The 22,835-nt window shown below is 50.1% G+C and overlaps 1 long non-coding RNA gene across 1 annotated transcript; it reads left to right on the top strand.

Annotated features, from left to right (window-relative positions):
- The first annotated feature begins 4,547 nt into the window (after positions 1-4,547).
- LOC146865897 (uncharacterized) lies at positions 4,548-22,188 on the top strand. The gene is made up of 3 exons (XR_014976721.1): positions 4,548-4,610; positions 4,711-4,856; positions 22,103-22,188. It is a non-coding gene; the product is annotated as an uncharacterized LOC146865897 (long non-coding RNA).
- Positions 22,189-22,835: the final 647 nt, after the last annotated feature.

The raw sequence follows: 22,835 nt of genomic DNA, 5'->3' as shown, positions 1-22,835 counted from the left end.
GTTCCAGCACCTCTCTAGCCCCTAGGATGGTCTCTTAGGGCTCCACAGGGCCTTAGGCACCCTCTATTCCACTTACTGCCCTTTTTATGAAGTTCCGGTGCCGCTGGAGTCGTGTCGACGCCGTGAGGCGGTTCCGGTTCGATGTCGGCGGCCTCGGCTCAATGACAGTTCTGGTCGACGCCGGGAGGCGGTTCCGGTTCGATGTCGGCGGCATCGGCTCGATGACGTCGGGCGGTCTTGGCTCGATGTCGACTTCCGGCGGCTCCGGAGTGCGATCTCCACTCCCGACCTCCGGTGCTCCTTTCCTCAGGTTCCGGCGACTCCGGAGTGCGACCTCCACTCCCGACCTCCGGCACGCTTCTCTTCAGGTTCCGGCGACTCCGGAGTGCGATCTCCACTCCCGACCTCCGGCACGCTTCACCTCGGTCTCCGGCGACTCCGGAGGGCGGACTTCACTCCCCCGTCGACGCCGCACACTCGACCTCAGGTGACTTCCTCCTCGACCTCTGGTGTCTCCACGACCTCCGTCGGCGCCCTCTCTCGACCTCTGGCGGCTCCGGGTACGACGTCTGCTTTCCAGTCAGCGCCGCTTCTCCACCTCGGGCTCCAAGTCTCCAGGCTTCTCGACGTCGGACTTCAGGAAGTTACCAGTAACCAGGTCAGGAACTTGCTGTTCTTTACTTTTAAGGCCTGCTCCGGCTGTCCAGGTCCTTAAGATGATTTTTCTTGCTTTCTCCCACACAGGGCTCCAGGCTGGGCTCAGTCAGCAGGGACTAGTATCAAGGGTGGGTTTCTGGACCCCACTCCAGGCACAAGTTTCCACCCCTGCTGCCTCACTCCTTCCTCCTTCAGTTCTGTGCTCCTCTCTCTTCACCAGTCAGGTGCCAACTGCCAACTCCAACTGCCAACTCTGAGCTGGCTTCCCAACATTCTAAACCTGCCTCACACTGTCACAGGGTTCTGGAATGTTCTGGAAGGTGCTGGTAGGTTCCAGTGATGTCACAGGTGACAATGGGTGGCCACCATTTTGTGTTTCAGGCCTTCAGACAGAAGTTCCAGGGGTAGATAAAATGGCTCCCTGAATCTGCATCAATACTAAAAAGTCTGGTGGTTCCCAAAAAGGAAAAATACTAACAGGGTTTGAGGCAAAAGTGGGACAAAATAAATAATGATGAGGAGGGACCACCCAAAGGGCTGACAGGTCTAACACATCTTTTTCAATCAAATCGTAAATTATTGCTAGCAAAGCTTTTTCACCTTCACTAGAGATCTTGTATTGGGGAATGCGTGGCAATTTAACATCAGCTTTCAATGTCACAACATATGGCGGTATTTCCAAAAGACCCACATCATTAGGACCAGTGGCGGCCCAAAGAGTATCAGGAAGAAACGACAATTCGGTCGGGAGTTTATCCTTGGACAAATACATTGAAGAGATCACCTTCCTACCCAGTGTAAGTTGTACTCCCGAAGGAGAACAATATAATGTCGCATACAATCTTTTCAACAAATCCAATCCCAACAGGTTTTCACCACAACCTGTCGTCAGAATAAGGGGTGCTTCCAATTCACAAGGTCCAACAGAAAGGAACATAGGACTAGAGATCGGATTCCTAACCGGGGCGCCAGAAAAACCGAAACATTCATCTTGCCAGACAAAGGTGTGCCAGGGAGTTTTGAGTGCATAATAGAACTCTTTGCAGCACCAGTATCCAACAGAAAAGGTTCTGACACACCTAATGTAGTCACCTTAACATACGGTCCACATTGATCTACTGGAACTGAAACAACTCCCTCTCTTTGTCTATGGCTGTCCTAGCAATCATTACTTTCCATATTCTCATCTTCCGCATAATAATCGTCAGCATAGTACTGAGGCGTCCTACCAGGCGCATTATTTTGCTGGTCAAAACGATTCATTTAATTCTGAGATGGAAGGGGACGCGCGTTCTGGGGAACACTTCCATGTCCTCTACCTCTAGGAGCTTGTTGAACACCTCGGCCTCTTGCACCAATAGTACCATTCGTACGCTGTAACAAAATAGGACAACTATAGTTGAAATGACCCTCTTCTTTACAATATGAACACTGATTGGGACCTACCGGAACACGTGGTCAAGAAACTTCGAACCTTTGTGAGTTTCTCTGAAACTGCTGGGGTTGCTGATAGTTACTCTGACCACCACGTGGCGGGTAAGCCTGTTGTAAAAGAACATTCGTCTTTAGTTCTTTAGTTCTTTAGTTTTCTTTTCTGCTCTATCCTTCTCATCTTTATCCCTATTTTCGTAGTACTGTGCAGTAGCCAATATTTGTGCTGAGGAGGAAACGGCCCAAGAACTCTCAGAATCTTTCAATTTCTTACACAGCTCGGGAAGCAAATTGTGCACAAACTTGTCAACGAACAACCGTTGACCACCTTCTGTACTCATATCTTGACCACTGTGGTCGATAAACGTTTCCTCAAACCTGGTGAAGAAATCAGACACTGTTTCATCTTTCTTCTGCTTACACGCAGACAATTTATCCCAATTCACACGCATCGCAGGCATTAAAGTCTTCATGTAAGTAATGATACTAGCAGGAAGTTCTGCTACCAAAGGCTCAGGCTTGGCACCACCAACTTGTCTATCATTTGCAGCACTAATGTTAGCCCATGAGTCGCCTAGCTATTGCGCGTGATCTGTATTACGAATCACTCCCCACAAAGGCTGTGGAACAACATTCCCAAATAACATGTCTATGTCGGCTAAATTCATAACACATGAGTCTGCAGTTTGTGCTAATTCCTTATAATACCCTGCAGGATTTTTACGAGGATCAGGCAAAGTCTGCTTAAGGGCTAAAACTTCAGATCGCTTCCAAGGAACATTACCCAAACACGCTGGAAATGAGCTGGCATAGCAGCAATACCGTTAGCGGCATCAGCCACAACGGCGTCCTTCCATACCGGAGGGACTTCTCTCATAGGGTATTGTCTCACCTTTTTATCAGATGGGTCATGTTCAAACAATGACTTAGAAGGACCCTCAATCCTAAAAGACAACAATGTCGCAACTGCTTTCTCAACATCGGGACCCACAATTGTGCCCTTTTCAAATTCAAATCGTACGCGGCACAACTCCTGTGGATTCGCTTCCAAATCATTATCCTCCAATTCCTCACAAAGGAAAGCACACATCTTTTCAAAAACGTATCTCTGTTTCGGTGCTTCCCATTGACGGAAGGCATCCATAATAGAATCCACATCATACCTTGAAGGGTAGATAACCCATTTACGCGCCATTCGGTCAAACATTTCTTTCTCTCGAGAATCAGGCAATTGACTACGCGTCTGCTTACGTGTTGAATCAGGCGTCACACTAGTGTACCCGAAGAGAGGAGATATAAGGCTAGCAATAGTAGAAGTCATTCTCTGTCGCATAGAAGGAGAAGCTGACAAAAGAACAGGAGGAAAAACAGGGGGATACACGGCAAATGCAGATGCAGAAGCAGAGGCAGTATCGGGAACACCACCAGAAGAGGCGGTTGGGTCCACAGACAAAGTCGTTGGAAGTACAGGTGGAATAGGTAGCAAAGTCGGCGGCCCTTGAGGGGGCTGCACCATAGGAGTAGGAGCCAACTGAAGAGGAGCTGGCGGTTGTGGAAGAACTTGAGGCACAATATTTGGGGGTTGCACAACTAAAGGTTGCGGAGGTGCTGTAGCACTCTGCACATAAGGGGGTGGTGAATTCAACAAGTGTGACATTAAAGGGTCTTTCTCCATTTCTTTTGACGCATCTTGCTGAAGACAATTTATAAACAATTGGTAAGGAGGAAGAAATAAAGAAATATTTTTAAACAAGGATACCTTTAATTATCCTGTCATCTGCGTATATATTCGCATTTTCTTATTTAGCCATTTTATCGTTGAGCATATACAAGGAACATATATTTACAAAAAAGATTTTCATATAGGATCTGGCAGGGTTATCCGATTCAGTCAGCCAATATCGGATATGTGCAGTCATTGTGTAAATAGGTAATTGTGTAAATTGTTCATAACTATATGTTCTGTTTAGAATGTGAGCCGCGATGCCTACAAGTTCTCTAACTCTGTTCTTTGCACATATGGGGTGTAATGGTGGTGGCCCTCGTTAGTATTTATTCTTATTTTTTTATTATTTATAATTAATTGGCTTGATTAAGAGCATACTCGTTTTAGTTTGAGTAGGCTTGCCTTTATGAACTAGTAATTTTACGAATTAACGACTTTTCGTTTGATTTAAGACCGTTGTTACTTTGAAGCGTTGTTGCTTTTATTAATTTCACTTTTGCACATAATTATTTTTCACCAATTATTTTCGTTTTTAATATGTCTCAATACCGATTAATAGAGTTACCCCCGACTAGGAAGAAAGCCTGGTATATATCCAGTGGGTTATTGTTCCCACTCCACTGTAAAATGGCCGACACATTTCATGCCATGGTGGGTAGATGTGGTAGTCCCTTGTCTCTGTTGATCGTTTAAAATACGGCTCCGGGTACACTCCTGTGTACTTCGATTTGAAGTTGGACAGCGTACTTGGTTAGATGGTATTCAGACCGTAGAGGAAAAAGAGAAGAGCCAGAAGGTAAGATAAGTTGGTATTTAGGCGCGTGTCATTCAGATTTAGTTCAGATTTTTAATCATTTATCCCCGCGTGCTTAGTTGTGCACTTTCCTTCATTGCAGCGTGCACACCGCGGCGGAAGGAATTCCCTATAGTGGACCCGATGTTAACCGAGTGATTACACTTCTGTGTACCTCGTTTTGAAGTAGGACAGCGTGTTTGGAGAAACGGTACTTAGAACGTAGAAGAAATAGAGAAGAGCTAGAAGGTAAGATAAGTGGGCGCTCAGGCGCGTGTGGTTTAGATTTAGTTTGGATTTGTTAATTATTTAGCCCCGCGTGTTTAGTTGTGCGCTTTTCTTCATTGCAGCGTGCACACCGCGGTGGATGGAATTTCCTACAGTGGACCCGACGTTAGCTTAGTGCTATTACTTCTAAGCCAGGTATATTTGTTTGACCCTTTTGGGTGATAAGGTAGTCCTTCGCTGGAATTAATTCACCGTACTGGTGAAAGTCAGGCTCATTCCAACCTCTTTCCTTCTCCCCCAGTTACAGTCGGCCTAAGGGTAGATTTCACTCCCACCAATACCTCATCGCCTACCAGCAAGTTGATTCTATGCAAGATGTCCAGAGTATGGGATAATAGCTAAGGTTTGTGTCGAACCCATCCGATTGCAGAATGAGAGATCCTGCAGATTAAATACATTAATATATAGGTTTTTGGGTAGCTGACACATGGGTGTAGAATGAGTTGTCCGTCACATTGGGCACACACATATGCCTTCGTAAGCTGAGATATTTGAATTTTCACTTTTTTTGAAATTCACATCACTCCTGATTCAGTGATTCTGATATGGTGGTGGACCTTTGTGCATGTTTCACAGGGAACGAGACCTGTATTTATACCGGCAAGGATAATCGTTAGGCCATTCTGTATTGTATATGTTATTGGAATTTATTATTTTTCTTTATGTAGAATGCTGCTGTTGTTTTTGTCCTGAAGAGGCCATAAGAAATAGATCGGCTGAAACGCGACCGCGTCGACAGTTTTTTAACAGAAGGACTGCAAATTTATTGAACTGTTTGTGGATGTAACAGTCTCACATTGCCTCTTTTGAATTATTTGGAAAGTGATGTTCCTATACGCAATGTATGAACCTTCTGGGTAGTCCATACTATTTAAAGGTGGCTCCACAATAAGAAATATTTCATGGTGGACAGTAGCCTTAGTTTGTTTTTGTTTTAGAGGTGTTTTTTGTAAATATATGTTCCTTGTATATGCTCAACGATAAAATGGCTAAATAAGAAAATGCGAATATATACGCAGATGACAGGATAATTAAAGGTATCCTTGTTTAAAAATATTTCTTTATTTCTTCCTCCTTACCAATTGTTTAGAAATTGTGTTTCAGATACCCAGGTAATAGGAGGGTTATTGATGGGTATACCCCTAACTAACAGAATTGCATCTTGCTGAAGAAGCGGCAAAACTGGATAACATTTATCGATCACCATGTTACGTTGCCTGTGCAACTGCTCACTTATCTGTTCTTCTTCATTATCTTTAAACTGCATAGCAGCTTGCATTACCGTAATACCCTTTTCTCTCTTATTTCTCTTTGCTAATTTAATTTCCTTCTGTTTGGCTTCCTTACGCCATAGGCGGAAAGAGTCAAACATCGCCGGCCGGGCTTTCTTCTTAAAAAGTTTAACCTCCAGATTATCCAGAATCTCTGTGTCAAAACTACCATTTTGGGGCCACTTTAAAACACCATCTTTCCTGGTGTATCGGACCCATACTTCATTATATGTGATGGGGCCTACGCCATGTTTCACATAGAGCTCATAGGTTGGAGTTCCAATCGGAGGAACCGGACACGAGTCCTCCAATCGGGAATCCCTATTACAACCAAGACAAAACAAATTTCCAAGTCTGCTAAGACCAGGCATCTTCGCTCTCTAGTCTAGCTTCAAACTTCAAAGGATTATCGAATACGATAGTCTCGTGAATACACGAGTCCCTCGGCTTTGGTACTTGCAAGTTCCAAATCAAAGATCCCAAGGGATACCAAACCAAAAACCAAACTAAGGACTGGGAGACGCTCCACTTATACTTAACTGAGGTATCCATGACGTCTCCAGAAGACTCGTCTATCGTTTCGCTCTACCAAATCATCAAGGGTCCAAAACAGGGCGATAGTCAGGGCAGCAGTCCTTCGTAGCCGTCAGGAAGCGGGGAACCTCGCAGCAAAGACTTTCGGACCACGTCGACATACAGGGGTTGATGAAGTGGCGGCCTTCCTCCAGAATTTTCACACAAAGCTCCTCACAAACCTCTGGCTTGGACCGGTACCGCTGAAATCGCCCCACGTTGGGCGCCAACTGAAGTAAAGGGTTTTTCAGAACCCAGCGGTGCCAGGGGACACACCCAAAGACTTCGAGTTCTTCCTGTTTCAGACTACAGAAACACAGAGTCTTCTAGGTGAAGTCAAAGATCGAATTTATTGGCTGCAGCCAGTAACAGGTATCCTAGAAGTACAACACGGTGTATATTCTCAGGAGACTGCTCAAACTTACAAAGCCGGCCTTCTCTTTTATACAAAATATTATGCTTTAGGCAAACATTCCTTATTTTACAGTTAACCATTCACATATTTTCACTACAAAGAAAAAGCAAAGTCATGATGACAAGCCCATTGTCCAGCCCTTAATCAATTACCCGGCAAGGCCCGGTACTTTCATCAGATATCGATGGACCCCCAATAAAAACGGGCACCTCCTCCTCGTAAAGCAAGTCATAAAGAAGGAAACAGGGACAGGTGTGTAGAAGATTAACCATGGTTTGTGTGTGATCAAAGGGCTTTACGATAGGTCGGGCCTTGATACTAATCTCGTTCGACCACTGGGAACGGAACTGGCCGAACAGGTTTGGCTTCGGGCAGTGAAGTCAGCTTGCCCAGGTCACCGAAGAGTCAACGAAGGTGTGCGTGTCCTTCAGACCCATGCTTGGCTTTAGTTCTGGGCCTATGTGAGGGCAATCACAAAATGGCTGTCGTTCTAAAATGGAACCCGAGGTATCAGAACGGAAACTATGATTTCAGGATGATTTCTTCACCCGAACATGGCGAAAATGCTTTTGCATAGTATCCTAATCATTTGCGGTCTGCTGATACCAAAATCGTCATAATACGACGATGTTTATAACACGGGTCCAGAATTTAAAGTACCACAGGTTTCCTGCTGTAGCACTTCCGGGTCACTCCTGTTGCTTCTGGGTCCTGGGCTCCAGCGTTGCTGCATCACGTCCGTGGATCCTGCTTCCGCTTCGAGAGCTGCAGCGTACCTACATCCGGTCTCGGATACTGGTTCCTTGAAGGCAGCTCTGGAAAATTCCTTGGCCCCTCTCCGCTTCCCTCGTCTTCTTCAGCACCCTCGCTGGGTTTGGCAGTAACACGCTAGCGCTAGTTAGGTGGCCCGGCCCCTGTATACTCCCTCTGCTTGCTGAAAAGTGCTCCTTCTCGAGCAGGCATCCAGGCATCTGCATTTTCCTTATATTTTCGAAAACGAACAGAGTGTTCTTGCATATTATTTGGCATGATTTGTTTTGCATGATATATATACGTTAGAACCTTCTCCTGAGGCACAGCCGGGAGCGCTAATTTTAACTCACTTGAATCTCTGTTTTTAAACTTTGTAATCTGTTGTACTGTTTACACTGTCACCTATTCCCTCACCTGATTGTGCTCAGTGACACCACGATCGGCCGGGAACGCCCTAATCATCGGCGTCAGCGCCAGCAGCCTGTGAGCCGGTCTTTGGCCACGCCCACTCGCTAGAGGCCACGCCCCCTTTACCTTCTTAAACAGAGCGGAGTCTGAGCTCCGGTTAGAACCTTCTCCTGAGGCACAGCCGGGAGCGCTAATTTTAACTCACTTGAATCTCTGTTTTTAAACTTTGTAATCTGTTGTACTGTTTACACTGTCACCTATTCCCTCACCTGATTGTGCTCAGTGACACCACGATCGGCCGGGAACGTCCTAATCATCGGCGTCAGCGCCAGCAGCCTGTGAGCCGGTCTTTGGCCACGCCCACTCGCTAGAGGCCACGCCCCCTTTACCTTCTTAAACAGAGCGGAGTCTGAGCTCCGGTTAGAACCTTCTCCTGAGGCACAGCTGGGAGCACTAATTTTAACTCACTTGAATCTCTGTTTTTAAACTTTGTAATCTGTTGTACTGTTTACACTGTCACCTATTCCCTCACCTGATTGTGCTCAGTGACACCACGATCGGCCGGGAACGCCCTAATCATCGGCGTCAGCGCCAGCAGCCTGTGAGCCGGTCTTTGGCCACGCCCACTCGCTAGAGGCCACACCCCCCTTTCACCTACTTAAACATGTGCGTCCCGCGTACGCGCAGCGGACGGGCGCAGCGGGCGCACCGTCAGCGCGCCGAAGGCGCGCCAAAGGCAAGCCCGACTGGGCCCGTCCGGGCCCAGACGGACCCAGGCCCAGAGACTCTGTCGGATATTCCTTGTGATCGCGTGAGGTATACCGGAGACATGCTCCGCGCCCTCCAACCTAAGGAAATCTTGGCCTGCCACCACACGCACACCGAAGGTGAACCCTTCTTTAACTGTATGCGCTGCACCCCGACCCTCATCAGCTTAACAAAACCCGGACTCAAGATTGGACTTCTTAATTGCCGCTCCCTTCCAAAACATGCGCTCGAAACAAATTTGTTAATTCAAGATCACGACTTTGATCTGTTTTTTCTTACCGAAACGTGGCTATCAGATAGCACCGATTCGGATATTGTTATGGCTCTGCCCCCAGGGTACCTCTGTCAAGCTGTACACAGACCTAAAGGGAGGGGAGGGGGGGTAGCCATAATCTTTAAGGAGCAACTCATGTGCAGAATTTCTAATGCCCATATTGAGGACTGCGAAAGCTGCCAATTCTCCATCCAATCCTCCCCAGCCCACTCTTTGTCAGGGCTATTGATCTACCGCCCCCCGGGCACTCCTGGAAAATTCCTTAATGCTGTCACTGAATCAGTCTCACAATTAGCATCCTCTGCCTCTAACCTCCTCGTCCTAGGTGACCTGAACTTACACTTCAAAGACCCCTCGGACCGGATAGCCGCCGACCTCCTTCAAGATCTATTGTCACTAAACATCCGACTGGTTAACTATGAGCCCACCCATGAGAAGGGACACCTTCTGGATCCCGTCCTCACTAATGTTGCAACCATCACCATTAGGCCACCTTTGGCCCTTCCATGGACGGACCACTTTCTTGTCCCTATCTCCTGGGAAATACCCACCACCAACCCCCAAACTACTAAAATTCAGGTCACTGACAGACGGTGGCACAAACTTGCTCCTGAGGAATGGGCCGCCGCCCTGGCAGAGTCCACCCCTGAGCTCTCCACCGATCCTGCCACAGCCTATAAGCAGTTTAACAAATGGATCACCTCCTCCCTAGACGCACTCATCCCCAAAACTACCTCCTTCAAACATTTTAAAAGAATACCCTCGGCCCTTTGGTATACTCCAGAGCTTAAAGCCCTGCGCCAAGAGTGCAAGAGAACGGAACGCTCCTGGAGAAAAGATAAATCGGAGATAAACAAAGATGTTTATTCTACCTCACTTTTAAATTACAAAACTGCCATCCGAAAAACTAAAAGCAGTTTCTTTCAGGATAGAATTGAGAAAGCAGTATGCTCCAGCAAGGAATCCTACGCTATCCTAAAAAATCTCCTGAAACCCCCAGTTCATGGACCGAGACACTCCACAGACCCCAAAGCGGACCAGATAAAATGCCAACAATTGGCAGTTTTTTTTCATGACAAAATCCAAAAAATTCTCGACCTTATTCCCCCCGCGACCTCTTGCGAGGACAACGATCTCCCGAACCCCCAAACATCCAGTCATCTCATCTCTTGGGGTCAAGTTACGACAGAAGAAGTGGGAAACACGTTAAAATCCATTAAAAGCGGCTCTCCCAGGGATCCCGCCCCGCTTCGAATCCTCAAGGAGGTAGCCCCCACGATTATTCCCTCCATGACCCATCTGATCAATACCTCACTCCAACAGGGAGTTGTACCCCCGAGCTGGAAGGCGGCAGTTGTGAAAGCTTTGTTAAAGAAGCCCTCTCTCGACCCTGAAAATCTGGCTAACTATAGGCCCATTTCCTTACTTCCGGGAATCAGCAAGATCGCTGAAAAACTGGTTAACAAAAAACTCTCCCAGTTCCTGGAGGTCAATAACATACTAAAAAGCTCCCAGACGGGCTTTCGTCCAGGGCAGGGCACGGACATCGCCCTCCTGGCAGCGGTAGAGGAGGCCAGAGCGCTATTGGACGGAGGAGGATCAGTGGCAGTGATCCTCCTCGACCTAAGTGCGGCCTTCGATACCGTCAATCACCAACTTCTCATCAAAAGACTCAAGGGTGCTGGTGTAGAGGGCTCTGCGCTAGCCTGGCTTTCATCCTTTCTGGCGCATCGGACCTATCAGATCTGGGAGAATAACGCCCGCTCCTCCGATATTCCCCTTCAATGTGGCGTGCCTCAGGGCTCCTCCCTGAGCCCCACATTATTTAATATCTATATGTCCACATTGGAGGAAGTCATCATCCCATTCGGAGTGAGCGTCGTCACTTACGCTGACGACACACAATTAGTTGTTTCACTATCTCACCCCAGACAACGACCAGCAGACTTACTGAAATGCCTTACGCAGGTCCATCGCTGGATGAACAGCTCAGCCCTAAAATTAAATGGATCAAAAACGGAGGTTCTGCTCCTCGGCCCGAAAGGACCCATACTCTCCCCGAACATCTGGCCAGCCTGTCTGGGCCCTCCCCCTGAACCCAAAGATGAAGTAAAAAGCCTGGGTGTATGGCTCTACACCGACCTCTCGTTTACCGTGCAGGCGAAGAAAGTAGCCGGGACTTGTTTCGGGCTCCTGAAATCGTTAAGGAAAGTCCTGCCCCTCCTGCCCATCAACTCCCAAAAGTTGCTTATTCAGGGCCTAATACTCTCGAGGCTCGATTACAGCAATGTGATCTACCTGGGCGCCCCTGAAGCGACGCTGAACAAACTTCAAAGAGTTCAGAACACCGCGGCTCGGATTCTCACAAAGACTCCTGCCAGAGCGTCGGCCAAACCGGCCCTAAAACTCCTCCATTGGCTTCCCATAAGAGAGCGGGTCAAATTCAAGGCCCTGTGTCTAGTTCACAAACTATTACAAAATCAAGGCCCCCCTGTTCTGAAGAAACTCATCACATCCTACAAATCCTCGAGACCCCTCCGCTCGGACACGGAAAACTTCATTGCCACCCCCAGATTTAAGAAAGCCCGGTCAGGAGGAAGACGTTTCTCAGTCCATACTGCACAACTCTGGAACTCACTCCCCCGCGTCTTGCGACTCGAACCGCATTATCTCCGCTTTAGGAAACGGCTCAAAACTCACCTTTTCCCTCAGTGAACTTTGTTTTGTCCTTAACCTTGATCCCTCGTGTCCCCCTCCCCTTCCTCTTCCCTGTCCCTCTTCTTTCCCTTTTCCCACTGAATTCAGGAGATAGGATCGTCTAGCGCTGGGATACCTCCGGGTGACTACGCGCTCTACAAAAATAAATAATAATAATAATAATAATAATATATGTATGTTTCACATGACAGCTACCACCGGCTCCTGAGGCAAGGGGCACATAGCTATATAGCACAGAGCTCAGAATTGGCAGGGATTGGCGGTCACTTCTACCCCCTTTTGGGGGGCACTCTACAGGCCGGCTAGTTCAATTCATTAGGTGGCAGCTTACTGAATTTCTGTGGATCGTTTGGAAGGTTGTGCTGTTAACAACCCATAACAAAAACACTTTTTTTATAAGCCGCCATGTATTACGTATTCCTCACATGTTTGGGGGGTAAGATATGCGATTATTTTACCACATGATTGCCATTCTATGAATCAGTGTTACCAGGTGTTAACATTATCTTTATCTGTGTTTAGGAATATTACATTTGTTGCACTTTTTACATTAACTGTGGACACAAGCAGAAGAGGGGAAATCTCCAGGTAGAATATTTTGCAGAACACTAGTTATGTATGCTTGCATCTAGCCTATCCAACTGTTGCTTTAGCCTTCTGTTCACAGGAATTCTTCCGGATCCCAGTGGAACTGTCGTGGTGTTGGACGTGTGCCGGACCTGCCCTGTCTCTACTTCTCCTTCCCTTGTCTCCCCTCTTCCCCCTATTCACTGGTACTGCTTTGACCTGGTTGGGCAGCCTAGTGGCAGAGGGAAGTTGGGATTTATTCATCTGGCTCCTGCCTCCTGTCCCTGCGGAGACCTCAGGTGAGCCTGACAGCAGGGGGGACGTACAGGTCCCGGCTGTTCACTCAGAGTCGAAGAGCCAGGTGTTGAGGTCTTTCGTGAACTTGGAGAGTGTTGGTGTCTGTCAGAGGTGAGGAGGGAGGATGTTCCTTGCCCTGGAGAAGGAGAAGGAACTGCCTCCTGTTCTGGTCTTCTTGATGAGCGGCACCGTAGCAAGGGAGAGCTGGGCTGAGCGGAGGGATCTTTGGGGTGCGTAGAACAAGATAGATAGGTCTGGTGTTGTGGAGGGCTTTGTGGGCAAAACTTGAAGGGGATTCCCTTCTCAATGAGGAGCCAATGTAGTGTCCGCAGGTGTTGGGTGATGTAGCAGTGGCAAGGTAGGCTGAGGAGTAGTCTAGCGGGGGTGCTCTGGACATTTTGTTTGGGGTAAGATTCTTGTTGATCCCAGAGTAGAGTGCGTTGCCGTAGTCCAGACTGCTGCTGATGAGGGCGTGGATGACAGTTTTCCTGTGCTCAAGAGGAATCCAGTTGAAGGTCTTTCGTAGGGAACGGTGGGTGTTGAAACAGGAGAAGGAGAAGGTGTTGATTTGGTGGTTCATTTTGAGTCCAGGATGATTCAGAGGTTGCATGTGTGGTGGTGGGGGAGGGAGGGTTCCAGAAGGCGGGGGTCACAAGGTGGCATTACAGGCGTCTGGGTGTGGGCTTATGAGGAGCACTTCGCTTTTGTCCGTGTTAAGTTGGAGGCAGCTGTTCTTCATCCATCTGGAGACAGCTTCCATTACTTCTTGGAAGTTGTGTTTGGAGATATTGGGTTCATTGGATAGTGAGAGGATGAGTTGGGTGTCATCTGCGTAGGATACAATGTTGAGTCCATGGGATGTGACGATTGGTGCGAGTGGGGCCATGTAGATGTTAAACAGGGTGGGGCTGATGGAGGATACTTGGAGATGTCGTCTGTCACGGTGAGAAGGGCAGTTTCAGTGCTGTGGTTTTACGTGAAACCGGATTGGGAGGAGTCGAGGATGCTGTTTTCTTCTATGAAGGAGGCAAGCTGGCGGGGGGCGCTAGGTGGCGCTTGCAAAATGGACGCAAGCGAGTGAAGCTCCCGCCGCCCGGTGCCGTTCTCCTGCCTTTCTCCTTCTGGCTGGGCTTCTTTCGGGTGCTGGACACCGCCGGTAGCGGGGCCTGGGTTTCCTTCCGCCATACGGCGAGAGCTGGCCGGCGCAGCCGCTTACTACACCGGCCTTGCAGTAAGAAAGTTGGTGCCGCCGAGCGTGGTGCGTGGGCGGTGAGCCGCGGGCGGCTGCAGTGAGAAATTTAGCCCGCGGCTCACCACGAGGAGCCCAGGCCGTGCTGACTGGAGCGCTGGTGGTGGCGGTTGTGTGGAGCCGCCGGACCTTTACTGATGTGGTGCCGTGAACCAGCGGCGACTGCGGGAGGAGAACATGCCATGCTGTGAACTGCAGGGGATGCCCTGACCTCAAGCGATGCCCTGGATACAGCGGTGAGGGCGAAGAAGGCGCGGAGGCAGTTGCGATCTGCTGGTGGTGCCGCGGAGCACACATATTGAAGGCGTAGCGGAGCGGCGGGCCCCCTGCAGACTCCCTGTGGTGCTGCTGCAACCTTGGCATGACACTCAAGGTGCCCAGGTGAGAGGTCTGCCTGAGCACTTGGCGGAGATCCCCCGGAGGGGTTCCGCAGGCCTGACAGCTGCGGTGAGGTGACCGGGGAGGTGAGGCGGACCTCCCTACATGCCACAGTAGAGTGGTGGGCCTGACACTGGACAACGAGGTGGTCCTCACAGGGGTGGATTGCCCTGAGATCTACTGCGAAGTCGCGGGGACCTGAAGCCTTGGGGATCTGCCGCCTGCAGTCTGGTAGGCGATCAGTGGACGGCGCGGCACCGGACTACGAGGTGAGCGGCGGTGGCGGAGGGGGAGGCCACTCGGCGCTGGTGTGAGGGGAGCACCTGGGCTCCTCACATGTGCCGGAGGTGCTGACGCACGGTGGTGGCGCCTGGAACCCTTTACATGCAATGCGGCGCCGAGGGAGCAGGAGAGACACGGACTGACCTACGGGGGCTGGTGGTGGTGCGCGCTGCATGAAGTGCCCTGGCATAACTGGAGTTGGGGTGCCGTCTGGGGTGTGTCGCCGCCTGTACCATGCCTGTAGCACCGGGGTGGTACCCAGCAGCCGACGGGGGACCCTGGTACATCGGGGGAGTGACGTGTGACGGCCCTGGGGGTCCACGAAACCCGTGAGTAACAGGAAGCTGGTACCTCCTTGTCGGTGGCTGCAGTCCCTGCGGGAGGGGCCTCGGTCTTCCCTCTCCTTCCTTCATCCTTGCCGCATTGGCGGAGGAACTGTGGTGTCAACTCTCTCCTGCTGTGGTGGACTGGAGGTCTGGGCCCGGGCCGCCTGCCTGGTGCCGGGGTTACCAGCGGATGCCTATGGCACAGCAACTGGTCATGGGCCGGCTACGAAACGAGTCAAAGGAGGGCCAGGCACCGGCGGCGGACCCGGGCCCCATGCCGGGCTGCTGCGGCGATAGCGTGGAGCCTCAGGCGGCGGCGCTTGCGACAAAGCTTGACACAGTGCTAGCCGGTGGAGCGAATTGGCTCTACCCTGGAGCAGACAAAGGCTTCCCTAGAGTCCCGGATTGATAAAGTCACGGTGGACTTCACCCTTCTTCATGCGGACCACCGCAAGTTGGCGGACACAGTGGCCCAACAACGCCAAACGCTCCAGGATGTCCAACCAGTGGTGAACAATCACACTGCAGCCTAGCAGGACCTGATAGACCGCGTCCACACCCTGGAAGATCGTGTCGAGGATGCCGAAGGGCGCTCCCGGCGCAGCAATACCAGAGTGGTGGGATTACCGGAGGGCGAGGAGGGACGACATCCAGAACAGTATGTCGAGAGGTGGCTTCGAGACCTGCTCACTCCAGGGGTACTTTCTCCGCAGTTTGTGGTGGAGCGGGCCCACAGGGTCCCGGCGTAAAAGCCCAAGCTGGGGGCTCGGCCCCGCCCCTTTCTATTCAAACTTCTCAATTACCGGGACAGGGATGTTGTGCTTCGCGAGACCAGGAAGTTGGGCGCAATCACAGTGGGAAGTGGGCAAGTGATGTTCTTCCCGGATTACACGGCGGTGGTGCAGAAGCGGAGGAGCAGCTACCTGGCGGTGAAGCGCCAATTGCGTGACCTGGAGATCCCCTACTCTCTGCTGTATCCATTGCGCCTCAGACTGGTCACGAAGGAGGGGACTCACTTCTTCGATGCCCCGTCGGATGTCTGGGACTGGCTAGAGGAGACGGGGCAGTGTAGGGGACAGAGGCCTCCGGATCCGGGACTTGGCAGCCAGCGGGGGAGGAGGTCAAGGCGGCGGCGGCGGCAGAGGGGGTCCCGTAGAGATGCAGGGTTGGGCCTGGGGGTGGCGCCTAGCCCAGAGAGGATGCGCCTTGAACGCCAAGGAGCGCTGGAAGCGGTGGCAACCCTTGGGTCTAAGAGCAGTCAGGGAGATGCGCACACTCATGGACATAGTGAGCCCGAGACCAGCAGATCATCTTCTCCGTCCACCATGCTCTCCGTGGACCAATTAATGCCACTAGTGACACCCCAGACTTCTGACCAGATCGTATGAGCCGGGAGCGGCGTGACGACAGCGCCCACTGGCACGCAAGGCAGTGAGGGATGGAAAATGAGTCATGGTGGCTGACTGCTTACAGACTCTGCTGTATGTTATGTTATAGTGCTGTGTGATGGCACTGTTAAGTCTATTTGGTCGCTGCGTGTGTGCGGAGGGACGGGGGGCCCTGCCCTGGGGGGGGACTGCGCGGGGGAGGAGGTCAAGGCGGCGGCGGCAGCAGAGGGGGTCCCGTAGAGATGCAGGGTTGGGCCTGGGGGTGGCGCCTAGCCCAGAGAGGATGCGCCTTGAACGCCAAGGAGCGCTGGAAGCGGTGGCAACCCTTGGGTCTACGAGCAGTCAGGGAGATGCGGACACTCATGGACATAGTGAGCCCGAGACCAGCAGATCATCTTCTCCGTCCACCATGCTCTCCGAGGACCAATTAATGCCACTAGTGACACCCCAGACTTCTGACCAGATCGTATGAGCTGGGAGCGGCGTGACGACAGCGCCCACTGGCACGCAAGGCAGTGAGGGATGGAAAATGAGTCATGGTGGCTGACTGCTTACAGACTCTGCTGTATGTTATGTTATAGTGCTGTGTGATGGCGCCGTTAAGTCTATTTGGTCGCTGCGTGTGTGCGGAGGGACGGGGGGCCCTGCCCTGGGGGGGGACTGCACGCCAAATGGAATTTGCGGCAGGTGGCGTAGATAGCTGCAGTTAGGTTATCCGCCCATGTTTGGCCAAGCCCATGCTATAGAAGGCACCTACAGCGCATACAGGGGCACCGCGGTAGGGGAGCTGCTCATGGTAGTTACAGCCACACTAAGCACCCGTTAGCTACTACCTGGCTTAGTTTCACTCCATAAGCGTTTAGCTTGCAGTTTGGACGAATGCTTGTACTGGGGTTTGCCCTGGTAGTTACACTGTTTTTGATTCCCAGTTCGCGTGCTTGGCAGCACATATATGTTTACTTGTTCTATTTATCGTTGCAGCGCACTGGCATGACATATAGAGCCCATGTTCCTCCCACTGGTTGACCGGATCCCGGTCCCGTCGCCTATGCAGTCTTTAATTGCTTTAGATGGCCAACACCAACGTAATCACATGGAATATTCGGGGCATGCACACGCCAGCGCGTAGATATTCCACTTTCGCTTATTAGCAGAGACACAAGGCGGCCATAGGCCTCCTGCAGGAGACTCACATGACACAGTCAGAAATAGCCCGGTTACGCGCCCGCTGGAGGGGTCAACTATTTGGAACTACATATTCTGCACACGCCAGGGGCACGTTGATCTGGATGAGGGCGGGCACTCCGTTCACATGCACGGAGGTAGTAGTCGACCCGGCTGGGCGATACACATTAGTGCGTGGGCGACTTAATGGAGAGCACATATTACTAGGCTCATTGTACGCCCCGAACGTTGAGCAATCGCCATTTCTTGCCCATCTGTCCACGGTGTTAGCACCATACGCGGGCCTCCCCTGGCTACAGGGCAGGGATTTTAACTCAGTCCTCGACGTGCATCTTGACCAGTCCTTTCCCCCCCGTAACACACAGGTGGTTTCAAACGCACGGACTCTGAATGACTGGATGTCGCGCTGGGCATTGGTCGATGTGTGGCGCAGTTTACACCCCGATGATCTCATCTACTCGTACTATTCGGCGGTGCACGACCTCCATGTGCGTCTTGACAGGGTGGTGGGCTCCTATTCTTTGCTTCCCCTGTTAGACCAGGCAGAATATTTAGGTCGGACGCACCCCGACCATACTCCTCTTAGATTGTGCCTCCGATGGAACCCCAGCCGTCCCCCAATCCCCACATGGTGCCTCCAACCAGCGGCTCTGGAAGATGCAGAATTCCGTGCATCCTTAGGCACAGCGATCAAGCAGTTTTTCGATCTGAATGAGGGCACTACGAGCAGTGAGCTGACAGAGTGGGATGCCCATAAGTCCACCATCAGGGAGCATTGTTTAGGCACGACATGGAATATTCGCAAGCAGCTTGCATTGTCGCTTGCCACCTTGGAATCTCGCCTACTCTCATGCGAGCGACACGGGGCGGGCAGGGGTTGTGACTCGGCCCGGCTGATGCGGCTTCAGGCACGCCATGCCGAGCTGCTGGAGCGCCTGCGTTGCCACAATTATGTGGCTCACTCGGCTCGTGTTCATGCCACGTCTGACAGGGCGGGGAGGTTGCTGGCCTGGCTGCTCAGGCAGGAGACTGTTCACGCTCCGATAGGCGCTATTCGCGGGCCTGACGGGTCACTTGTATACACGCAGTGGGAGATTCATCAGGTAATGACGACACATTACGCGTCTCTATACCGATCGAAGGGACGTCGGCAGGCGCAGGACCTGGACCAGTTCTTGGAGGCTGCCAGTGTGCCCATGGTCCCAGATGAATATCAGGATTCGCTCGAGAGCCCTCTCACTGTGGATGACATCGGGGACGCGGTCGCCTCTCTGGCTTCTGGGAAGGCGCCGGGCCCTGATGGGCTCCCGGCGGAATATTATAAGACCTATCGGGAATCACTGGTACCCAAATTGCACACCCTCTATCTGGCCGCCCTCGAGGAGCGTACCTTGCCCGACTCAATGCGAGAGGCCTATCTGGTATCTCTGCTCAAGCCTGGGCGGGATCCCACTCAATTGGGGTCCTACCGCCCCTGCTCTGCTTAATGCGGATTATAAAATTTTGGCTAAGGTGCTGGCGGAGCGTCTGGCACCAGTGGTGCCGGCACTGGTACATGTCGACCAGAATGGCTTTGTGCCTAAACGCAGCACCTCCCTTAACCTGCGGCGGTTCTTTCGAGTGGTGTCCGATAGTGTCCAACAATGGCCTAGGGCGAGCTGCCTGGTTCTAGACCTTGAAAAGGCCTTCCACTGCCTGGAATGGGGATATCTGGTGGCGGCATTGTCGCACTAAGGGCTGGGCCTCGGCTTCCTTCAACTGGCGGCCCTTCTGTACAAGGACCCTACAGTGAGAGTGAGAACCGGGCCGTACATCTCTGATGCTATCCCTATTGGCCGTGGCACGAGACAGGGGTGCCCGCTCTCACCCCTCCTGTTCGCGCTCGCAATAGAGCCTCTGGCGGACACACTCCGCAGGGAGCTGGCTGGCGGCATCCCTCTGGGCGATGCGACACATCAGATATCGCTTTATGCGGATGACCTGTTGGTCTTTGTCAGGGATGTGTCTCACATCCCAGTTGACCCGGAGCGTATTCTAAATTCGAGGCCCTCTCAGGTCTCCGGGTGAACGCTGCTAAGTCCTGCCTATATGCGTTCCGAGCCGACACTCAAGACCCGAGTTATCATCTTAGGGGTGTGCAGGTACAATGGCGACTGGATACCTTTCGTTATCTGGGTATCCAGATATATCGTCAGCCAGCGGATCTTGTGGAGGGCAACTTGGGCAGAGCCGTGTCCACAGTCAAGACTCACATGCGGTTCTGGGGTACGCTTCCCCTCTCGGTCACGGGCCGAGAGGTATTAGTACTCTTTCTCTGGGGTCACCCCCTCCTGTGGTAGGATTCCAAAAGCAACTTTATAGTTGTCGCCACAGTTGAGAGGACTTTTACGGTGACAAGAGACCAGGAGGTATACCCATTCTCCACAGACAAATGTATGCTCGTCCGGGTGCGTAACCATGGTATAAATGTTGCTGTACATTATTCTGTCTACATAATGTGATGTACACCTTTTCAAAAACAAATAAACAGATTTATAAATGAAATGAAGGAGGCAAGCTGGCTGTTGAAGGCTTTTTCAATGACTTTCGCCGGGCAAGGGAGTAAGAAGATTGATCTGATGTTTTTGAGGTTGGCGGGGTCCGCTGAGGGTTTTTTATAGGAGAGAGTTGATCTTGGCGTGTTTCTAGTCGCCGGGGAAGGAGGAGGTCTCGAAGGAGCGGTTTAAGATTCATCGAAACTCGGGGATCAATGATGTTGGCAGCTCTGTGGGAGATGGGGTGGGGCAAGGGTCAGTGGGGCCCCAGAGTGGGCTAACTTCATAGTCTTCAGGGTGTCATTGATGGAGAGGGCGGTCCAGCTGTCGAGTGTAGGCTGCATGGTGTAGGGAATGGTGGATGTAGGTTCTGCGTGTAGGTTGTCCTCGAAGTTGTCCTAATTATGTGGTGGAAGAAGGCACAGAGTGTGTCGGAGAGGGACGAGGGGGAGAGATGTCGGTTGTCTCACTGTTGGGTTGGGCGAACTCTTTGATGATGCCGAAGAGTTCCTTGCTATTTTGTGTGGAGATTCTGTCCTGGAGTGCTTTCTTCCTTGTGTCAGGATGAAGACAGGATAAACGTAGGAGGTCGCGGAGGTCCTCGGGAGCCTCGCACCAACGCGGCCATCTTGGTTGCGCGCTAGGCTCCTCCCTCTCAGACGCACGTTTGGTGCGCTTTTTAATAACGGTAATTCCGAATTTGCGCTTTTGAAACTCCAGCGGGACTTCGCATGATGGGAGATCGATAGCCACTATTATGCATCCACGACAGGTAGGAACAAGCCTTATATCCAAGTGTTCCTTTATAATTATGGACACATTTGCCGTTTAATTAAGGACGTATTTGGGACACCAATGGCGAATCTCGTGTGGTTTCGTGCTGACCGTGGCTATAGTGTCGGTTATCGCTCTCCACTAATTCTATGGATGTTATATTAATGGTTCGGTGTATGGGTTCATGTAGAGATACGATTAGCACTAAATACCCGACATAAAACATAGTAGGGTAACTGGGTATGTATGGTTCAACCACGATGCTATATCACATTTGGTAGTTTCCGGGCTAGTGATTTGAGAATGGCACCAGCACTCTTCTCAACCTACAAGGTAGGTTGATTATCATAGTTCTTTCGATTTATATATAACATGTATGCACATATGATGTTCTTTCCGGAAATTCCACCGAGCCTATACTCTTGGTTTTTCGTTATGCTTATATTCACAGTTGATCTAAAAACATTGGGCGCGTAGGTCGCATTGGACCAGGACCACATGGTTATAAATACTATACTGGTTCTTTCATGGAAATCAAAAATGGCTTTATTTATTTAGCTTTTCCTCTCTTTTCTTCTCTTTTCTTCTTTTTTCCAAAGCAATAATAATTGTGTATATATCGTTTTGCTTTTATAATGATTAATGCTTAGATAAATGTCAGCCATCAAATAAGATCACTGTTGACAATTTAGTGGGCATGAATGTTTATGTTTTGTCTCAAACATTTTTTGGTTTTGTACATTTATGGGTATATGTGGATCTGATTTGTTTTTTGTAAATTTTGTATTAATTTTTGGTAGGTTATTTTTGAAAAATGGTCATACATAGGTCAATTGCTTTGGAGTCAAAATTATATGGTTATTAGCACGTCGCTATGTATCTTGATACAATTTGACATGTCATATATGGTGATGATTTTCTTCCTTCTTTTTTTTATGTGGTATTATGTTATGTGTGTTTCATTTAGATGTGGTATGGTATTTTTACATGTTTGTATTTATACGTGTTTTTATATAGGGGTCTTTTACAAATGTTTTAATTTTACAGCCCTGAAGAAGTTCTCTGTGGAGAACGAAACGCGTTGGCTGTGTTTTTTCTAAAAGAAAGAAGATCACAAATTAATAATAAAGAAGGACATTCAATCATTTGATGGATTCAATGTGGACTATTTGATTATATTGAGTGGTAGTGGTGCAATCTCGATGCAAGTTCATTTGCTCTATCGACCCTGTGTATCGGGGTGGTTCCTTTGGACAGAAGGTGCCGTTGTGATTTTGCACACAGGAGGATTTATGGTTCTTGTAAAAAAAAAAATTTGTTGGTTCTATTTCTGAATTTTGGTGCCTTCTGTCAAGTTGGTCGACTGTCCAGTTGGTGTATGAATGAACGCAAGTTAAAGTAAAGAGAGTGAAATGTAAGCAGGAACAAGGTGGTGAACTTTTTACATTATTCAGAAATCAATGAGTATTTTTGCCTGAAACTTTAACATGACAGCAGTATGGTATAAAAAGACCACATCTCTGAACAGAGCAGCGGTACACATTTTATAAACTAAAGTAAGAAAAACAGCCGACACAGATCACATTAAGCTATTTCCACTCCACGCATCAACTAAGTATTGGAGTACCTCCAGGAATGATGCACTTCCCCATACCGGGAAAACAATGCTGTTCAAACAAAAAGACCAACAAACAAAAGTAGAGCTTCACTTGCAAACTCTGTACAGTGGCACTAATGTGATTGGGTGAGACTAAAACCAATCTGGCCACTTTGCGACCAC

The sequence above is a fragment of the Triturus cristatus genome, chromosome 2_1, assembly GCF_964204655.1.
Source record: "Triturus cristatus chromosome 2_1, aTriCri1.1, whole genome shotgun sequence".
Classification (NCBI taxonomy): Eukaryota; Metazoa; Chordata; class Amphibia; order Caudata; family Salamandridae; genus Triturus; species Triturus cristatus.
Note: the sequence above shows the minus strand (reverse complement) of the source record. Positions and strands in the feature narration are given on the sequence as shown.